General features: G+C 40.9%; 1 long non-coding RNA gene across 1 annotated transcript in view; it reads left to right on the top strand.

The window, feature by feature from the left end:
- The first annotated feature begins 663 nt into the window (after window positions 1-663).
- LOC109961833 (uncharacterized) overlaps window positions 664-19966 on the top strand; it is a 59164-nt gene continuing 39861 nt past the window's right edge. Inside the window, exon 1 of the long non-coding RNA XR_002275180.1 lies at window positions 664-797. This is a non-coding gene — a long non-coding RNA (uncharacterized LOC109961833). The remainder of the gene's footprint in view (window positions 798-19966) is intronic.

Here is a 19966-nt window from a genome sequence, read left to right as displayed (position 1 = left end):
CAGTTTTATTTTTTTTGCAGCAAACTCTCTTCTGTTTCAGTAAAACTCTCTCACACAGACAATTATTCTGTCTCACATTCACTATAATACTGTTGCTTTACACATGACTATTCTCATTCACACAGACCATCTCTTACATATGCTATCATTGTGTTTCACATTCATTATTAAACTCACTTCTATCATAACTTATTACATATACAAGTATTCCCTCTTATATAAACTGTTATGCAAGAATATAATATATGCCATGCAAGTGTGTGAGTATGAGAATATATGGTGCTGTCTGTGAAAGGGTAGGCCTATGGTGGTGCATATAAGAGTACTGTTGGAAGAATATAGTAGTGGACATGTGAGATTATGAAGTTGTATGCAGGACTGAGTATGGCTTATGTTTCATGGCTCCTCTCATATTGGGGGGGTTCCTTGGCTGCACTTGACATCCCTTGATTTTTAAGCCTTTAAGTCTGTTCCATAATTTTAACACTATCATTATCGTATAATTGCATGATGTTGTGCGTATGACTGAATATGATATGTGTCTCATGGGGCCTCTCATATGCCTCCTTCCCCGTGCTTTCAGTCTACAGGAAGGCAGCGAATTCAGGAAACAACATTTGAGACTCGGCCCATTGACCGAGGTTTGGGGCGTCGACTATTCTCCGCTCAGACCAATCGGAGTTCACGGCGAAACATTGTAAACAACTCTTACACGTTGTTATAAAGCTTATCTTCGTGTATTTACTACAAAGGACCCGACGGTGCTGCAGCCAAGTGAGTGAACGGTGCCAAAACAGGTGAGAAAGTTTTGTTTGTTCGCAGTTTTTAATCCGTTCTGTGTGTTTGCGAGCACTGTGCGCGCGCCCAGCGTTTCTGTGTGTTCTCGTGACTCGTAGTAGCAGCGCTGGTGTAAAACAGCTGTCACGTAGTGTAATATGGGTAGCAGGAAAAGGTGAAGGCTGTTTTTATTAGGAAAGAAATAAAGAGTGCGTAACATTCTATAACCTTAGAGGATATTCTCAATATTACGGATGGCGACGCCACTGTACAGAAAAAAGTGAAACTCCTGTTTCAGTACCAGAGACACGGTAGTCTCAGGTAGACTGGGTTGCTTAAGGACTATAGTGTGTTTGACAGGCATCTTGAAACAGTTTATCAGTCGATGAGACTAATTTAATTCGAGAGAGTTTAAAGGGTGCGGTGGTGTTCCAATTTCAGAGGCCTAGGAGCCTTTCATTACCAAAAAAACTTAGTTTTCCTGCCAGTTTGTGGTGCCCCCAGTGTCAGTCTGCTTTTTATAAATGTCTTTACAAGGTAACGATTATGTGTTTTAGGGCTATAGAGAGAAACTTGTTTAAACCTAACAAGTCTTGAGATGATTTTCTGAGTGATTTCAATGAACAGGCTAATGATGGAGCAGAGTTCATTGAAAATCACTCAGCATTTACCAAGTGCCTGGATGAGACAGGCCTGTTATTAGGCAGCTTCACATCTGAATGTGTCAGTGGTGATAAGTGTAGCTAGGCATCAAGAATGACTTGGCCTGCTTTTAAGTGCCAGACAAGAAAATGTGAAAATCCATGTACTCCACAGGTAGACACTGACAGGAGAAAGGGTTAGTGTTAAAGTGTTCACTTATGTTTTAAAAGCTCCTTATAATGTATAACACACTTTTAAAAGTGTGTTAATGACACTGTCAGCTATTTATAAAAGTTTTGATTTGCAAGTACTGGAAATTTTTTTTCTTTCCCACTTACTCACTCACTCACTAGACTATCACTTTCTGCTGAGCTCAAGTAAGCCATTACTGTTGTTGCCTCCAACCTCCAGTGGTGCTGAACGTGTACTGCGCTGTAGATGTGCCATATTTTGTTGCCTGCTGTTTTACTGTTAGTCTAAACAGCCTGTTACAGGCTGCAAAGGTCTTCATTCTGAACGGATGTGGGCACAACTTTCACAGTGGAACGCCAACATCTGCATGCTGTGTTCCCTCAGCACGCCCACCTCAGCTGAAGGAGGGCTTGAGGAAGAAGGGGGAGAGAATAGCTTCCTGTCAGAATAGTAGAGCGACTGAATCGGCTGACGTTTTGCAGAGACATAAGTCTGGTGGAGGGGTTGGGGAGGGTGCTGGTCGTGCTGGGGGCGTGGTTTTATACATGCAGTCATGACTTTCTTTGTTATAACTTCTCTGGAAATGTGGCACTTTTTTTTTTAAGTACTATATAATCGTGGTTTGGACAGTCTGCTAGGTTTACTGATTGCACCATATTCTTTGTTAGTGTATCTCTATCTCTGTCATATCTCTATATCTTCTACAGTCATTTTTCTCTGTCACTGTTAGACAAGCAGCTTTCAGCTTAACAGGTGGTATTTAGTCACTTCCCCAAGTCCTCAGGCTGTAAAACACTTAGTGGTATTTTTGGCACGGTTACTGGCAGTGTTTGACTTTTATATTGTTTTGGATGCAAATTGATACTTTTGCAGTAGGATTAAACTGTAAACTGAGCTTAAACTACAATTGTATTTAAGTCATTTTGGATAAATACTCTGAAGAGAACAAATGTGGCTAGGAAGTAACACTAAATATCATTAAACTCTTTACTCTAAACTCCACTGAGAGTAAAACCGATGGGAAGAAAATTTTAAAAAATACTGCAACAATGCATTTTGTTGATATGCCCAATTATCAAAGAGGTAAATACCACATTAAACATTTCTGTCTAGATACTGAAATCAAATCAAATCAAATCAAGTAAAATCAAATTTTTGAATTAATTTGAGGGAACAAACTGACAATGCAACTCATTCATTATGTGACGCTTAGTTTCATCAGATTTGTCGTTCTGACAGATGTCTAATAAGTCCCCATACGTCACGATCAACCATCACACATCTGACAGGCTCATGTGCTCCCCAGTGGATGTTCATTCTTATAACAACAGCTGAGCTCTCAAGGCTTTTTTTGTATGTTACTTAAATAGAAGTGCCTTTCAGCGAATTATGTTTTGATACGTGATCATACTATGCTTATTGATTTACTGTGAGATTTTTACCGCCGTGAGAGTTCATCCCAAAAATAAAAAAAAAATGAAAGCAAAACAAACGTGCTTGTCAGTAAACTCAAAATAAGGAGATGAGAATTGTTTGTTTTCCTGTAAAGCTGCCCTCACAGATAACCACCTGAGTGCTTTACATGAAACATGCTGACGTCATCACTTCCCGTCGCAGTACCTAAACACAAACAAGCGAGCAGGGACAGTCAAATTGTGGTAGTTTCACTCACATATATCACTTCAAATGCACAGTGCAGTTGTGCTGAGGAGACACTGTAGTTTTTTTTTGAAGGGAATGACAATGAACTTTAAATCAACTTATGGCAGTTGAATGTAACATAAATACAGAATTTTACCAGACACAAATGAGGAAACATTGCTAAGCTAGACAGAAGAAAGCTAATAATAAATAAATAAAAACTACATGACCTCATATAGTGGAAGAAAGCAGAAATGTGTTTAATCATGCCACCAACATATTTCTGCATTTGATATGATGTGTGTGTGTGTGTGTGAGTGACCAGGCAGCTATATCCTAAGTACAAAAGACAAATTCACTGTGTTAAAACTGTGATAAGCAGCAGTTTAAACACTACTGAAAAATTACATTATATACATGATTATATGGTTCTGCATTGAACAGCGGGTTGCTTGAGTATCAGCTTTGTGGGTAGAAATGACTAGTTTTGTGGTATCACATGCCTGGAAGCACCAAACCAGTTTCAGTTTTAGAGGTCAGTGTGTTAGAGGAATGCTCTGTTCATCATCTAAATCTAAAGCTCGTGACTTATTTTTACTCCAAACATTTCCTCCAAAAACAGAATCTTGGCAATCAAACCGAACTAAAGCTGTAGCTTTCTCTTGCTACAGTAGTGCTCAGCCTCGCCAAGTGTAGGATGTGGGGTTGTGTATGGAGCCTTGCTTAATACACATAATACTGACAGCAGTGAATACTCGCATATTTTCAGTCCAGTGGCAGTGGGAGAAGGCCAAGGGTGTAGTTTTGCATGGACGAGAGGGACATGTCCCTACCAATATTTTGGGAAGACAGAAATGCCCCCTTCAATATTTGAGCGAACCTATGTGCATTGCCTTTGGAGTGAAGTCATATCAGATCATTACCTTGTGCCTGCCCTACTGAAAGGGAGGGGGGGATCTAAAGCTCACATTATGTGCAAATGTCATATTTGCTCCCAGACATGGAGGAGGCGACAGCTGTCAGTCAGTGGGCTGATAACGGTACATTATAATGGCTGTTATAACATCACAGAGTCAAAGTTTCATAGTGAAACATTGGTAAAATACAGACGATGCCTCTTTTGATTCGTAGTAATGTAGACAACAAGCTACAAGCTCATGTAACGTGAGCCGTCCTCTGCTCCAAACAAATTACACTGGTCTTAATGTGCAGCGGCTGTGAGACCAGTGCGCAGGGACCGTCTACAAAGTGCAACACTGAAAAAAGGTCAGCCTACTACAAAAATATTCAATAACTTTACTCTTACCTAGTGTAGTGTTACCAAAATTACTTCACACCTCAGTGGTTGTCTGCTGGTTATAATACAACCCTTACTTAGGGGAAAAAATGTGTTTTCATAATTTGAGGGAATTTTAATTTCTGTAACTTCACTCATATATATATAGTGTCACCAAAATCACTTCACATATTAATGGCCATCTGCTGATTGTACTACAACACTCTATGTGGAAAAATGCACTTTTGTATGATTTTGGCGAATATTTATTGGGAAAAACAGTAACTTCACTGTTAGACAGTAGTGTCACCATAATCACAATCACTCATCATTACGGATAGTGGATAGACTTGAAACCCAGTGGAAATGAATTATTTTGTATGTAATGTAGGAAACAGCATCAGGCAAGAGAAGCAGAGCAGGCTGATGAGGGAACAGGTGCATCTCCAGTGTTTCAGGTGAGGCTGGATGCATCTATTATAATAGAACTAAACTCAGATCAGTTATGAGTCTCTGCAGCTGCTCTGAAGGGAAAGCATCCTGCTTAGCAATTCTGATTATTCCAGCTTACATACTGTAGAAGAGAATTTACATGGGCTAGTCATTAAAGCATCCTGTCAGATGAGCAGTTTGCATGTTATACTACAGCTGTTTGTATAGTCAGTTCCTGCTGTCTCTGTGCTTTTTGTTGTTTTGGTTACATTTAAAGTTTCAACGGTAAAGATAGGATTGTACTATTATTATGCATTTATCTTTTTATTACATTGCATAAAAAGAGCACAAATACTACCAAAAACAAATTTCAACCATTTTATACACATTAAGTGTGCATACTAAGTTTGGGGTCACCTCTGTTGTTTCCAGATGTTATTAGTGTAATTCAACACACTTGTGGCATTCTTTCTACATCAAATATTGTTTGGACAGACAGAACTGTTGCAGAGGTTCCTACAGATGTGTTGCACTTGTACAGCTGCTTTGCTCTCACTCTGCACCTGGAACGTCTGGATACTGTGCTGCCATTCCAGCATCTGAAGCCGGCTGTCTTGAGGTGTTTTCTGGGTCATTGTCCTGCTATAGGACGAAACCCTGAAAAGGTCTGACTTTCTTTGTTAATGGTGTTTTCCAAACAACGCTGTAGAGGGTGTGGTAACAGATCCTTTTCCAACACTGCCTTTGTACACATAGAATCTATTGTTGTAAGTAATCAACTAAAGTTGGAACACCAAGTTATTTGCATCAAGTTTCAAGGCTTCATTTATTTCTACTGCTGCAGAATAGATGCACTGTGAATTAACCTAATACATGATCCCCGAAATGGCTTGTTTTATAGAAAATGTACAAATATTTTTAGTTTTTGATGACTTTTTGTTTGGTTGTTTTAAATTTGCCAGTTTACTTCTTTGCTTTGTGTTATTCGCTGGACTTGAGCTGTTTTAAACGTCCAATTAAAAAACTGGAAAAATGGAGGTGACCTCAACTCAGCAGTTACTAGTGCTAGTTTTACTTCATGAATGCTAATCCAAAGAAATATCAGGTCGTGTTGTTTTCTTCATAAATCTCCAATGTATAGGCTATAGCACAACCTTTTTTGCTGCAGACTTTGTTTACACTAGTTCACATTTCATTTGCATTATTAAGAGGCACAAAGTGTGCTTTGTCTGCTCACTGAGGCTTGTCATGTGGTGATCAGTGACGCAGAACATTTAGTTTTTTTTTTGGTAGTTGCTAGTCATACATTACAGCTGTTGTGCCATGTTTTCTGATCGGTATATTAGTTGCTGACATTGCAGTGCTTTGGTACTGAAAATTTCCCTGAATGTGTATGTCGGTGTATTTCCCAAAGGTACACTCAAGTTGTTACATCATAAAGTCTGCTGGGTAGACCAGTTTTTTTTTTTTTTTTGCTTGGAGTGGTAAACAGTGTCACTTCTCTTGAAGAGCTCTTTTTTTTTTTATACTTAAACTTATCTTACAAATGATCTTCACATCCGGTACAGTAGATCCAGGTACAGTCAGACACTGATATGTATACACACACACACAAAGATGCTCTGCAGAACTGCACTTTCTTTTCAGAAAATCATATTATCTTAAATTCATTTTGAAAATTGTTTAACACAAGAGTTGATACTATAATCAAATAAGAATAATGCCCTTTATTTGTTATAATAAAAATATTAAAGCTGGATAAATAACTCATATTTTTCTGTATTTGATTAAACATCCCCTTGAGTTCTGTGGATTTTGTTTCTGCTGTTTGTACTTGTTTGTTCACTCCACTGTAGGAGAGAAATGATTCAGGGTTTAGTTCATAGATGGTGAAACTCTGACCTCTGGTGTTCAGGAAAAGTTCTGTAAAATTAAGTCAGCAGCACAACAGATTGAGCAGTGTGATAAGCAGGTGGTATTCCCTCTCAAAATGTGTATTCAAGCACATATAGACTATCAAGACAAGTATAAGCTGTATAATTATTATAACAAGGAGTGGATTTAGGAAATTTTAGACAGGGGCGCCAGGCTGGGACACAGAGAGGGGTGGCACATTTGAAATCCATGTAAAAAGTAATTTAACCCCCCCTAGTCCTATGAAATAATAAACAATACATTATTAAGATGCATCATTGTTTTTCATTTTTCATTCATTAATAATGATAAGCATCGCATTTTGACTTTGGCAGAGTAGCTCCAGGGGTGTTTGGTGAAACTACTTTGAACGGGTAGCTTTGCAAACTATCAATGACTTCACACTGGAAGAAGTCAGACTACAGCAAAAGTACTGTAGAGAGAAATGTAGTTTGGTAAAGTTACTTAGAAACTGTACTGACACCAGCCTTTCTGGGCTTTTCACAACAAAATTATACATTTCTTGTAAACAAATAAACAAATGCGTTACTCACCAGTTTTGCAACATTACACCTTGTAGACCATATGACCAGCTTGAACAAATGGGGCCCATCACTGTTCTTATCAAACAGGCAGTTAGAGAAGCAATAGTAGGATAATCTTTCCTTTTATGGCCCAAAATTATTTGTAGTTCCAAAAATGGCAAACGTATTTTAGGTATTTCAGTCACTACACAACTATGAATGTATTTGAACTACCAGAAAGTTGCTGTACAATGTAGTTTAACTACATGTAGTTCCCCACTCCACAACACTGGTGGTCATTTATATCTAAATGTGACTACAGAAACATAACGCTCTGGCATACAGATCCCATTTTTTCTCATGCTTCAGTGGACTGAATCAATAGCTCAGGAGGTGTGAAAAATGTTATTCACATATTTACATTGCTTTTTTGATGTGTGTCAGGGACATTATTTGATTCAGTCGACGGAACTTGCAGCGATGAATGGACAGTACATGACCACAATATTTTAGCAAAATGTTTTATGAATGCTCCAAGCCACTTACTGTGTACCTTAACGTGTGAAAAGCTACACAGCTGCTGTTCTCATACATCACCACTAGATAGCAGAAAACTCATGCGGGTGAAAAGCTGAGGGATAAAGGTACAGTCCAATAGCAATATCACACTACCTCATGGAGACATGTTTGTACAGTATGTGAAGAGCATCTGTCTGCTTCAGTTAGAGGACTGAACTAAATGGAGGTTTTCTTTCAATTTACATGGCAACAAAATTTAATTGAATTGCACAATTTATAACATATGAAAAGTCAAGACAGCTTGAATGCATCGGCCAGCTAACAATAGTGTAACAAAGGCTGAAGACAACAGATTGAGCTGGAGTCAGAATTGTATTTTTGTATGAGCTTTATTGCTCCATACACCATATGACTCCAATAGGCAGCTTTTCAATCATAAACACACACACAGCTATTTACATGTTGGCCAAAGCCCAGTAGTCCCACCCTCAGTCGTGGTGTCTCGGCTCAGCTGGCCTGGTCCTGCCCTCATAATGGAACGTGAACATAACAGTAACTCTGCAACACAGTCTCTGTCCATAGGGCCATGCGGGAGCTCCGCTGGCGCCCCACTACCCCCGGCACGCTACAATAGGATACAGATACTATATGTAGGAGATGCAAGAGGTGCAACTGATTAAAAAAAGAAATCGGTGAAAGGCCTGAAAAGAGCTGAGCCATATTGTTGTCTGGTGCTATTTATTCATTTTGTGTGATGTGGCGAATGGCTTGGGATGCTTGGGAGTCACTTGAAGGGTAGTGACTGTGTGTGGTGTACTTTAGTTTAATGTAAACTTCCCTTGATAAAGCGTTTCCAGTGAAAGATGCATTTTGTATGCTGTAGTTCTGGCAACATGGATGATTTGAATTGTATTGTCATGCTTGCTGGAGTGTGGCAGGTGATGAGTATTCAAAGGAAGCTTGGAACTTGTGTGAAAACTTATGAATGGACATAGCGGTGATTGGCATGTAGATCCTTGTATCCTTGACTGTGCTCCAGCTTCAGCTCACACATTTATGCACATTACTGAGCTGAAGCTGTACATACAGTACACACCCACGTTCCCTCTCAAGCAATCATAAATAAAACGCATACTCATCATCATTACCACACTGAACATGCAAAGAGCTTCCAGTGTGAGGAATTACAGGAGGAGAAACCATCTGAGTTACCCATCTAACTGTGTTTATCCAGGGTTGTGGAGGATGCCTCTCACTGGGCTGGTATTGGTGTCTTGCCCAAGGACACTCTGACATGTGGACTGCAGGCACTGAGATTTGAACCTCCAACCTTCCGGTTGGGAGACGACTGCTCTACCCACTGCACTGTCGCCCCCACCCCCCCGGCCCATTATGTGTGGCTATGCCATGAACGTCAATTCAATTGCTGAATTTTTTATTTATTTATTTTTTTGATGTGTAACATTGACAATTGTATACAACCAACTAGAGCATGAATTGGGCTGCATATTTCTGTCCGATTCCAACCTGTACCTGAGAGTGTGGCGTCCAAACCTGACCTAGACCCGACAAGCTTATAGTATATTATGTCCGAACCTGAGCCCTGGCCAACGCAATTGAGTTGTGCGGCGTTTTTCTTCTTATCACATTAAACCATATGTGAATGTAAAAGTTAACCTCTTTGACAGACTTTCCCTCCTCATTTTGAAGAAATTGCTCTTTTTCCTCAGGGTAATTGGCCTTTCCTCCCCTGACGTGTCATTTCAAGATGAATGACTTCATTTGTGAAGGCATGTGGCCCTAACCTGCTTAATTAGAATAAATAAATGCCAGATTCCAGATTGGGTAAAGGTCACTAGAGAAGATGGCTGTTGCACGAACTGGAATATCAAGTCAAGCCCACTGATTGACCATACAGTGGGCTTGTGCCCTTTTAGCTTTCTGTGTCTTGCAACATCTGATGGATTGTTATAGGCTTTAGCTTTTCTGTGTAGGTGAGCCAGTGAGTGTGTTCTATTAACATCTGACAAAAAATATTGTAAAAATGGACTTCCAGGTCATAGCTGTTACAGTTTGAAACACACAATAGATAGTTTGTAGTTATCCTCATGTACACTGCCAGTGTACATGGCATGTGCAGATCATAAATTAGCCCCTCCTGCCACCTAGTGACAGATATGGCCAACTGTGGAGGACCTGTTGCCTGATTCCAGTCCAAAACAGTGGCTGCCAGACCGAAGAGGTTGTGTCCTGTTGCACAGAGAGAATGGACAAAGCAAAAAGCAGGGTGAACATTGGTTAGCAAAGGTCACTGTGACTCTATGTCCATCTCATTCTTGTGAAGGCAATAGCTCAGGAAGACCTTGAAAGATTTTCATGAAATTTGGCCTAAATGCCCACATGGATTGAAGGGTGAACTGATTAGATTTTGGTGGTCAAAGGTCAAGGTCACAGTGACCTCAGGTATGTCCCGTTCCCTTGAATTTGGCTGGTTGGCAGAGGCATACAACCACGAGGCTGTAATTCTGCTGTTTGCTGAGGTTGCTGCATTCTGAGATCTCAGCAAAACCTTTGGTGAATATAATGTCTCATAATTGATCAAACCTGTGCTTTGTATTTTGAAAACTCTAATTTATGATGTAATTTTACTTACAAAGCTTTTTTCCTCAGTTTATTTTACAAGACACAATATTACTATACTGTCAGTGCTATAGCTCCTGTTGGTAGTGTAGCTCTTCGATCTGACTAAGCAACAAATGGTGTGATCCAGCCACCAGCTTCTTATCCTCGCCTGTAAGTAACATCAAACTGCCTCTCTCCATCTAAATCTCCTGTAAACAAATGAGCCAGCTGTCATGTTGGACTGTGAGAGGAGACATCAAACCCCACCCCTCATACCATTTTCCAGTCTAAACAAGTACAGTTCCACTCCAAGTGTAACCTTTAACTTGGCTCAGTCTTGGATGATGATAACTTGCCCCTTGCACACACACGTGCACTATATTCGTCACTGTGGTTAGCTGTAGGCTTATACCTGCTAATTTACAGTAACTCACAATCTGCCCCATATACTGGAAAGTGGGACAAAGGTCAGCAAAGCTTTATGTGACTCTGCTGAGCATCCTTGTGTATATATTTTTGTCTGTATGTATGTGAGGTCTGAGAGAGAGAAGAAGAAGAAGCGAGAGCATGTATGAGACGCAAATGGGGCAGAGGGCCCAGTGGAGGGTTACCCCGAAAGGCCCCTGAATTCCCCTAAGCAGCACCCAGCATAGAGGAACAACTATGGCCTTTGTTGGTCACCCCGTGGATCTCACACACAGTTAATATAGACTTTTCCCACTGACTCTGCCAAGAGTCTGAAGTCATTTAATGAAGTGGCGGCTGAGTTTAGAAGGAGCCAGTGTGCTCAATGCTTGCACTGACAGAATGGAAAGTGTCTGTGTTCTGCAGTGAACAGCAAGTGACAAAAGGAGTGTGTTCTGATACTCACCTCTCTGCACACGTAAATGGATACACACAGGCAGATATAATCAAACTCCATGAGGAGAGACAGCAATTATATTAATTCACACATGCATTTCTTTTGAATGTTTATGGCTCGTCCATGCAAGGGTACATCACTGTTTTGAGACACGTTTGTAATCAGCTACAATAAAGTCTAACAATATCAGTGTCCCTGACTGGACTCACAACAATCCACATGTTAAATTGGCATTTAATCTTTGTTGGGTTGTATAAATTTTGTAGGAGTCTCTGGTAAATGAAACTTCTCAAGGCCAAAACTTGTGGTAAGCACTCGTGCTTACATGAAGAAAGCATAATTATTTCACAACGTCTTTGTGGTTATCTCTTTGTTTCGGTTCGGTTTATCAGAGCAAACCTAACCCTTCATGTCCATTTTCACAGCTGTCGATTTATTCAGCTCTGCTATGAATGGACAGTGTCGCTGTATGTATTTGGTCGTACTTCTATTCAAGTCCCTGTCTTTTCATCTATCTGTGGGCAGATTGCAGTCTGTTTTGGTGTCCTATTGTGCAGCTGTCACTTATTTTCAAAACACTCGAGTGTCATTTGCCTCAGATTCCATCCCTTTCAATTCTCGCTCCTTTTCTATGGCTCCACTAGCGTACATCTCATTGAGTGTGCATCAGCGGGCAGATTCATTCTTCTCTCCTTCTAAGAGCACTTTTTTCATAGCGGCCATAAGCCTCCTTTTTAAATCCACTGACAATGTGTTTTTGTCCATCCTCCTCCATCCTTTTCATAGGAGAGTGCAGGGATTCTATCTTTCTTTCTCCTTTTCTCTCTCTCTTTTGCTCTCTCTCTCTCTTTCTGAGGATATTGGGGGGGACCCCTGAGTGTGGTACTTGTCTTGAAGCTCAATTGTCTGTCTGTAATGAACCATGATGAAAGATAACAGAATGTAATAATTCATGCGGGCTTTGGTGAGGAGCACGTGGCTAGCAGTTGGCCTGGGCCGTGATAGTCTCCTGCTCACCTCCCAGAACAATACGCTGGCCCTGCCAACACTACTTGCCACGCTCTGGTCCAGCAATCTTGTTGTTCTGTTCTCTCACTGCTATTCAGAGTTGCTTAACAGTGGAAGGCTGTCTGTGATCACTGACATGCCAGAGCATCACTTTGGGAAACAAAGCAAACTGTCTCCTTGGAACCACTGTCTTCCTGGAATTCCTCCATTCTTTACCTCTCCCCTTGTTTTATATATTTGGGCCATCTTGTCAGGTTTCTGACCCATAGTTGAGTTTGTCAGATGCAGGCTTACAATGTCAAGTTCTTGTTGCTGTATAGCAAGACCTACTTTGTTGTCAGTTGTTCTGATTGTCTTAGTTTGCCTGGCACTTTTTGTGATGGTTTCAAGAACAGAAGGATGTTTTATGCCTTTCACTTATCCAGGAAAAGTTGAAACAACTCTCAACAATTTACCAGCAATGCCCTGTTTCATATCCATGCAACATCATAATAAGTTGCTTAAACAGAATAGGTAGGGATTAAGTGTCTTGCTCAAGGGCACATTGACACAAATTGCCTTTTGTCATCAGTTTTTTCAGCTGCTCCAAGAATTTGAACTAACATTGCCCTTTTGGTCATAAGACCACTTACAAGACCACAACGTCTGTCCCAGTCTCATGGCGCTATGGTCCGATGAATATACCCCATCTATTTTTGAGCTACAGTTTTCTTGGAACATTGGAAATCTGGGGTTTTAAACTTGTAAAAATTGTGAAGAATTTACTCCATGACAAGAGTTTGAGATAGCTCATGACCTTCCCTCTTTGTCACGTTATTTAGTAATTTTCCAAAGGGAAGGGTAAAAAATGGAAACCTGTGACACTCAGAATATTCAGCATACTGTTTTATCGAAGGAGTACATGTACCTGATTTGAGTTAAAGTCTGCTTTAAACATTGTGGGTCTGCTTTATGGTTGTGCTGTTGCATGACAAATTATGTGGTGTGGATATTGGTGGAAGTGGAGACGAGGAAAACAAACACAGACTCAGCTGATGTGCCAGACGAACAGCGTGGGGCTTTGAGGCAGAGTGCTAATGTATGTATGCATACTGTATGTGTGTTTGTGTACAGTACATTCCAGTGTATAAGCTCCTGTGTACATGTTGGCCTTCTAGAATATTATTATGCTAGTTTTCAAAGAGACAAAGACAATAGCGAAATTTTTATTTATTGCCTGGCTCTCTTTCTTTTGGGGCTAATTAAGGAGTGTCTTTCCCCTTAGATTCTCCTCATTCCTCCTTCAAAACAGAAAAGTCAGCACACACTTCAGCTTCTCATTCATTTGTGCCAAGTTTGCTGCCCAGTACAGAGCCAAAAAAGTGTTCTAATTATTCCAACCTTGTGTTGTCTATGTGATGGTTTAGGATGCTGAATGACACCTGGAAGTCAGATGGGTCCTTGTTGGTAGCTAACATGGAACGTCATTTTCCTCAATTGAGTTGGTGACACCTTGTGAGTTTAACCAATTGTGCAGTAACTTAGTCAAGTCTACTGTAGCGGGCCTCTAACCTGGGTTGTTAAATAAGGTATTTCTTGTGTTCATGTGTGGCAGATAGTTAAATGTGGCTTTTCACAATATTCATAATATTAATTAGTGAACCTCTCCTCTATATCGTCTCAGCTCATGGCCGCTGTGTGTATGTGTAGAGGAGCCGAGCCCCATCCTCAGTTGAACTCTGACACAGAGAAGCTGCTAGCTAATATTTACAAAATACACAGCTTGCTCTAACTTTAAATATAATCATCATTTTTTTATTTACATGTGTTATGCTGTTGAAGCACTGGCAGCGGGGGGTGGCAAATGTCCACGACTGACACATCGCTACACAGCATTTTCACTGTAGGCTTGTGTGTTGACTGGTGGAGGCACAGGGTTTCATGGCGATCCATATAGTTTAAAAGTTGTGTTGACTAATGCAGCGCAACCTTCAGCACAACACAGCTTTTTAGAGAGATGGACAGAATGAAATAAAAAACGACAAAAATCTTACTGTAAGTGTGCTGCAAGTGTGCCAGTTCACCAGTCTGGTGGTCTTACTCTGAAGGTTGTTAATTAGTGCCGAATGTGCAGAGGACTACAGTTCTACTGCCAGCACTGATGAAAAGAGGGGAGGGGGTGTGAGAGAGAGAGAGAGAGAGAGAGAGAGGGAAAGTTGTTTAGCTGCCAAGAAGGAGGAATTTGTGATTGAGAGTAGTTCCAAATGCTGGAACAAAGCATGGAGTTTCCCTGAGTTCCTGCCTCCTGACCCTTGTGTTTGCTGCAGGCCCCAGCAGACACAGCAGTACAGTGAGCAACTGTAGACGAGAGCAATAAATGCAATGAGGAAGAGTTTAGACTTGGGTAAATGAGTATTTTATTTAAAAATCTTCAACCATGGGGATATAAATTAGTTATCTTCTTACAACTGTGATGCTCATCCTCTCTCATTCTCAAGATCCGGTTGACACAATGTTGCACAGTGCAGACCCCATGAAAAACCATTGCTGCTTTCCAGCACAGAAAGACCATAATGTACATTATACAGTATAGAAACTACCTAGAATAGCTATAGATTAAGTCAGGTGTCTGCTCAGTGTGGTTTATTCAAGCCATTCACCCACGATGACATTCACAGCATTCACACAAGCAGTTCTTAGTGTAAGCACTCAACAACAACATAAAAGACAGACCAACATCCATCTGTCCAGTCTAAACCAGTCTTTCTGAATGTATGTCACACTTTGTGAAGCACTAACACCTTGTCAAACAAAACAGAATAACGCAGGAGCGTGGACTATACAAGCACTGCAAGAGTTCACAGAGATGCTCTTTGGGATTGTTGGACACACTTGAGAATTTCGGCCAAAGTATGTGTACTGTAAGAGTAACAAAACAAGGTAATTATTCTAAACGTACTGGTGTGTCACTCCAATTATTCACCCAGCCACACTCCACCCACCACCACACCGTGTTGAGCACAGCACAGATCCTGGGAGTGGAGAGGTTGGATGGAAAACACCATTATGTCATCCCAGCTGCACCCTCCCTGACTGGCCACACTGTGGTGCATTGTGTACGTCAGACAGAGGTGCTTGAAGGAAGGATGAACTGATGAGTGTGTTACTGTACAGTATGCTGTATAGAGACGTGATAGAGAGATGTTGAACTACAGCTAACTGAACTAACATGCATTTTTATTATTAAAAAAATCTTGCATTGATTTTTGCTTTATCAATTAGTCATTTAGTTTGTAAAAGGTTAAAAAAAACAAGTTTAAAAGAAAATCACCAGTCAGTCCAAAACCCAAATATGTGACGTGCAGAGCAAAAGCATAACATTTTCAGATTTTTAAGCCATAAATATTTAAGTTTTTTGTTTTTAATGAGTAACTGAAATGATTGTTTTATCATTTTGTTGGTAACAGATTTGTCAATCAGTTAAATATTCTATCAATAGAGTTACTGTTTCAACACTACAGAAATGAATTTAAATTAGAAAGTCTATGAAAATGTAGTGATTACATTTTAGTTGTGTTTGTAGTAGAGAAACTTCTAATAATTTCTCATCCCTTCTTTCTACTCAGTGTTTATCGTTCTGCTCTGCCTCCTAACATCTGCTCCCAGCCAGCCACCTGTCTGCTGTCAAACACAATATTAATGCACACCATTATACACTTGTTAATTATTTCCCCTGAATGCAGTCACGTCAAGCCGAATATGCATAACAGCACTGTAAAGAACCATTTTATTAGAGGTGATCACTCTCTTCTCCCTCCTCTGTCTGTCTCTCTGTCTAAATGCCGTTTCTGAGGTCTTTCTGTCCACTCAAGTGGTATGGTGAATGTGTGTGTGTGTCTGTCTGAGCTCAGCGTGCCTCCATACACCCACTAGAGCTTGTTTCCCAGGAGACACACAACTGCGTGTGCTAGGAGGGTGGCAGAGGGATTGTTGAGGGGCGGATGGTGGGGATGGGGTGATGGAGGGGTGGCATGTCGACCCAGGATGGAAAGGGGAGTGGGGTTGAGGGGGTGGGCTGTCGAAGTGTGAAGTAATGAGAGGTGTTGTGGGAGGGGAGCTGCTGAGGGGGTGGCAGCAAAGCGAGGCCAGGCCAGGCGGGTGGCATGGCAGTGGGGCCTCCTTGTGTCCTGGTCCCCTTATTCCCTCCTGGTCCCTTTTGCGGACAGCATCTGCAGCCTGCTTTACATGCAAAACACACCCTGCAGAGAGGGCGTCTACACATGGGGCTAAGGGGGCCAGAAGAAAAGCATTCCTGAGGCAGCACTGAGAGAACAGGGAGGGGGGTCTCTTCAACAGCCTCTCTCTACCAGTGTCTCTTCCAGCTGAAGCTGTGGGGGGATGCTGTAATAAGGGATGAGAGGATAAATTCACTGCAGATTATTTTGCTTTGGATCTGGGTCGAGCTCATTTCCTATTGTTTTGTTGCTGACAAGCTCGGTTTTATTTACACTAGACCTGACACATCAACCCAGCTTCACAGTGATGTGTGTTTTTCTGTTTATCCCATGAGCAAGATATTACGTCTGTTAAATGTGAGCAGACAGAGTCGGTTTCATGAGTCAGTGTCCCTCAGAAGGAATGTTTTTCATCTTGCCCACAGTTATAGAAATTAAAACATCAGAAACTCAACTACAGCAACTCACTTTCTGCCCAGATTGAGATGGTTTTCACCTCCTTGCCTCTAACCTCTTACAAAACCTCCCTTACCAAAGGTTGAAGTTGTCATCCCTTGTGTCAGCAGTATAGTGTTCCATTGTTAATAGAGGAAAAAATATTCATGGAGAACTGAGGCCTACTATTATAATAATGTATTTTATTTCACGGCTTTCTCTTTTTGTTTTTTCTTTCATTATGTGTAGTGTTAAGACACTGTGCTGCCCAGAACAATGCATCGAACACTAACCAGATGTCATGGCATGTGAATCATCTCATGCAGAGAACACTGTCTCTGTGTGTGTCCTCAAGAGGTTTTCACCTGCCAAGGAATAGCAGGCACATGATATACACATAGCATGCACCCTATGTACACACATGATATCTTCTGATAATATTTTGCCATGGTAACAATGCAGCGTTTGCCTTCACACCAATTTCATTTGTCAGTACTTTCACTTGTAAGCCAGGCCACAGTATGTCAGCCCCAAAAAGAACAGAGACCGTTTTAAGTCCAATGTCTCGTTCATGAAGTTGCCAGCATGCTTTCTATGTAGTCATTCTGAGGTCACTAAATGTCTTGGCTTCATGTACTCTGCCAGTGACTGAGGAGAGACATAATTGACTCATTGTAGGGATTGTGGACACTCGTGACGTTTCATGGTGCTTCATCTGACGCAGCTCTGACAGGAAAATGGAAAGAAATTTAAATGTGGTTCTGGTGGTGCTTATCTTTGTAAGGTCACTCATCTCATCTTGGCTTCGTAGAAAGTCTTGTTGCAGACGTTAGTTTGCAACCTTTACAAATTATCTTCTAGACAGATGTTTGATCTTTCATACATGGCTCAGTAGGAAAAATGAGTTAATTGAAATAATACTGGCCACATTTTCACTCTTGTCTCTCATCACTCATCCCTTGTGTCTTACTATACATCCCTTCATGTTTAGGTGTATTAAATAAGATTGGTTTCTCTACCTCTTCCCATCCTTCAGCTCTGTCAAAACACCCGTATGAAGAGTGCTGTGTTACATGTCAGTTCTCAATCAAAATGTAATGAACAGCAACAAGCTACTGTTGAAGTCTTGTCTTCCATTGCAAATGACCCAGCGCCTCTCCTGTGACTTAGTGTTTGACCATTCCATTCCCACAAAAGCAAGCTTCTTCTATCTTTTTTCAATCCCACCGCAGAAGTGAATTGTGTAAGATTGCTCTCTTTGTGTAACTAGTGTGTGCAATAATAAACTGAGGAAATGAGTGCTATTGCTTCACTTAATGTTAACATCAGGAGGTAGATTGCTGCCGGCTTAGGTTTCAAAGTGCAGGTTATCACAAGCAGCAGTATATGGCAAATATGAATGAGCTATTTCCATGACATTATATCAGTCAAACCAGAGTCTAAATGAACGTGTATTTTCATTCGCTGGAGTGGAAATTATCTCAGTGCTTTCCTTGACTGAATACACACAGAAACACTCCATAAAGGGAATACCAAGGCATCTACGCATCCTCAGGCCTACAAGTCTGCATGTCTAATATTTAACAGCACTGCAAATTTGATGGCTAGATCCTACTGTTTACCAAACCTCTGATGCACATAATGAAGCCCTTTACAAAATCCCTTTTCAAAAAAATTGCAGGACTCAGTTGACATTTTTGTCCTGCACACACTTTGTGCTTAGAAGATAGCATTCATCTGCATTTGGAGTGAGAAAGGCCCCACCTTCAGTTGAACCTCCTTAAGAGGGATTATGCACCGTGCTTTGATTTCCAAAGAGGCACTTTGTTGAAGCACAGTGCAAAGGTTATGATTGGTAAACCTCTCTGGGACATTCAGGGCAATACATAATATATTTACACAGTTGTTGATCACGGATGCATAAAATAGTAACATGGTTATATAGAATTAAATGTGCTCTACAGCCATAAACGTAGCCACCAACCACCAAAGATTTTGAACACACTGTGACCAGGTCTGTATTTGCATGCTCATTCTTGCATACAGCTGCTTGCACATGACCCGTGCAGCCTTCAAGAAGCTGATGGGAGACCTCAAGCACGTTGGTTGCTGCAGCAGGCGAGCTGGTCAGCTGCTATATTCTGAACCAAAATAAGGAAGTCCAGGAAGCACCGCTTGTGTTCTTCTCCAGCACATACCTCACATGCTTGCACACTAAAAAGGAAAGCCCCCATTTACTAGTATTAGCTGCTGAATCTTCACCAGTTTATTTCTCTCTTTGCTCTCGCTTGCACTTTTTCTTTCTCGTTTTTTCTATCTCACCCTTGCAGTGGTAAAGAGAGCTTATGCCATGCCCAGTTCCAGATGTTTACGTTCCCCTGAAGGGAAGAGGCAAACCATTGTATAGTTACAAACGTACAGAATTCAGATTCAGTTTTAAGACCAGCGTGAATCTTAGTTGGATGCCACTCTTGGCCACCCAAGGACCAAGCCTGATGGTGTTGTACAGAGTGAGGGCACGGTCGACTTTATGCCATCCTCAAATGGAAACTTGTGTAAAATAATCCAGTCTTCTCTTTAAAAGTTAATGTGTATGTGTGTACTTTGAAAGTCTTCAGTACTCACACCCCCAACAGGAATGTTTGGATGTTTGTGTTGGTGTGTATTTATGTGTGCAGCATGTAGACACAATATGCTTCTATGTCCACTTCTGTGGTGAGGCAAATCTTTATGTGTCAAAAAAAGAGAGAGAAGACCTTTGGTAAATTCATATGTATCTCATTAATGCAGAAGACAACACCCCCAAAGCATGGGCAAAACAAACAAATTAAAAACAAGCAACAATACAGTTGCAGGGAAATTCCTGAATGGTGCCATGTCTTAACATGAACAACACTACCCGCTCTTG

This window comes from Monopterus albus, unplaced genomic scaffold, assembly GCF_001952655.1.
Source record: "Monopterus albus unplaced genomic scaffold, M_albus_1.0 scaffold59.1, whole genome shotgun sequence".
Taxonomy (NCBI): domain Eukaryota; kingdom Metazoa; phylum Chordata; class Actinopteri; order Synbranchiformes; family Synbranchidae; genus Monopterus; species Monopterus albus.
Note: the sequence above shows the minus strand (reverse complement) of the source record. Positions and strands in the feature narration are given on the sequence as shown.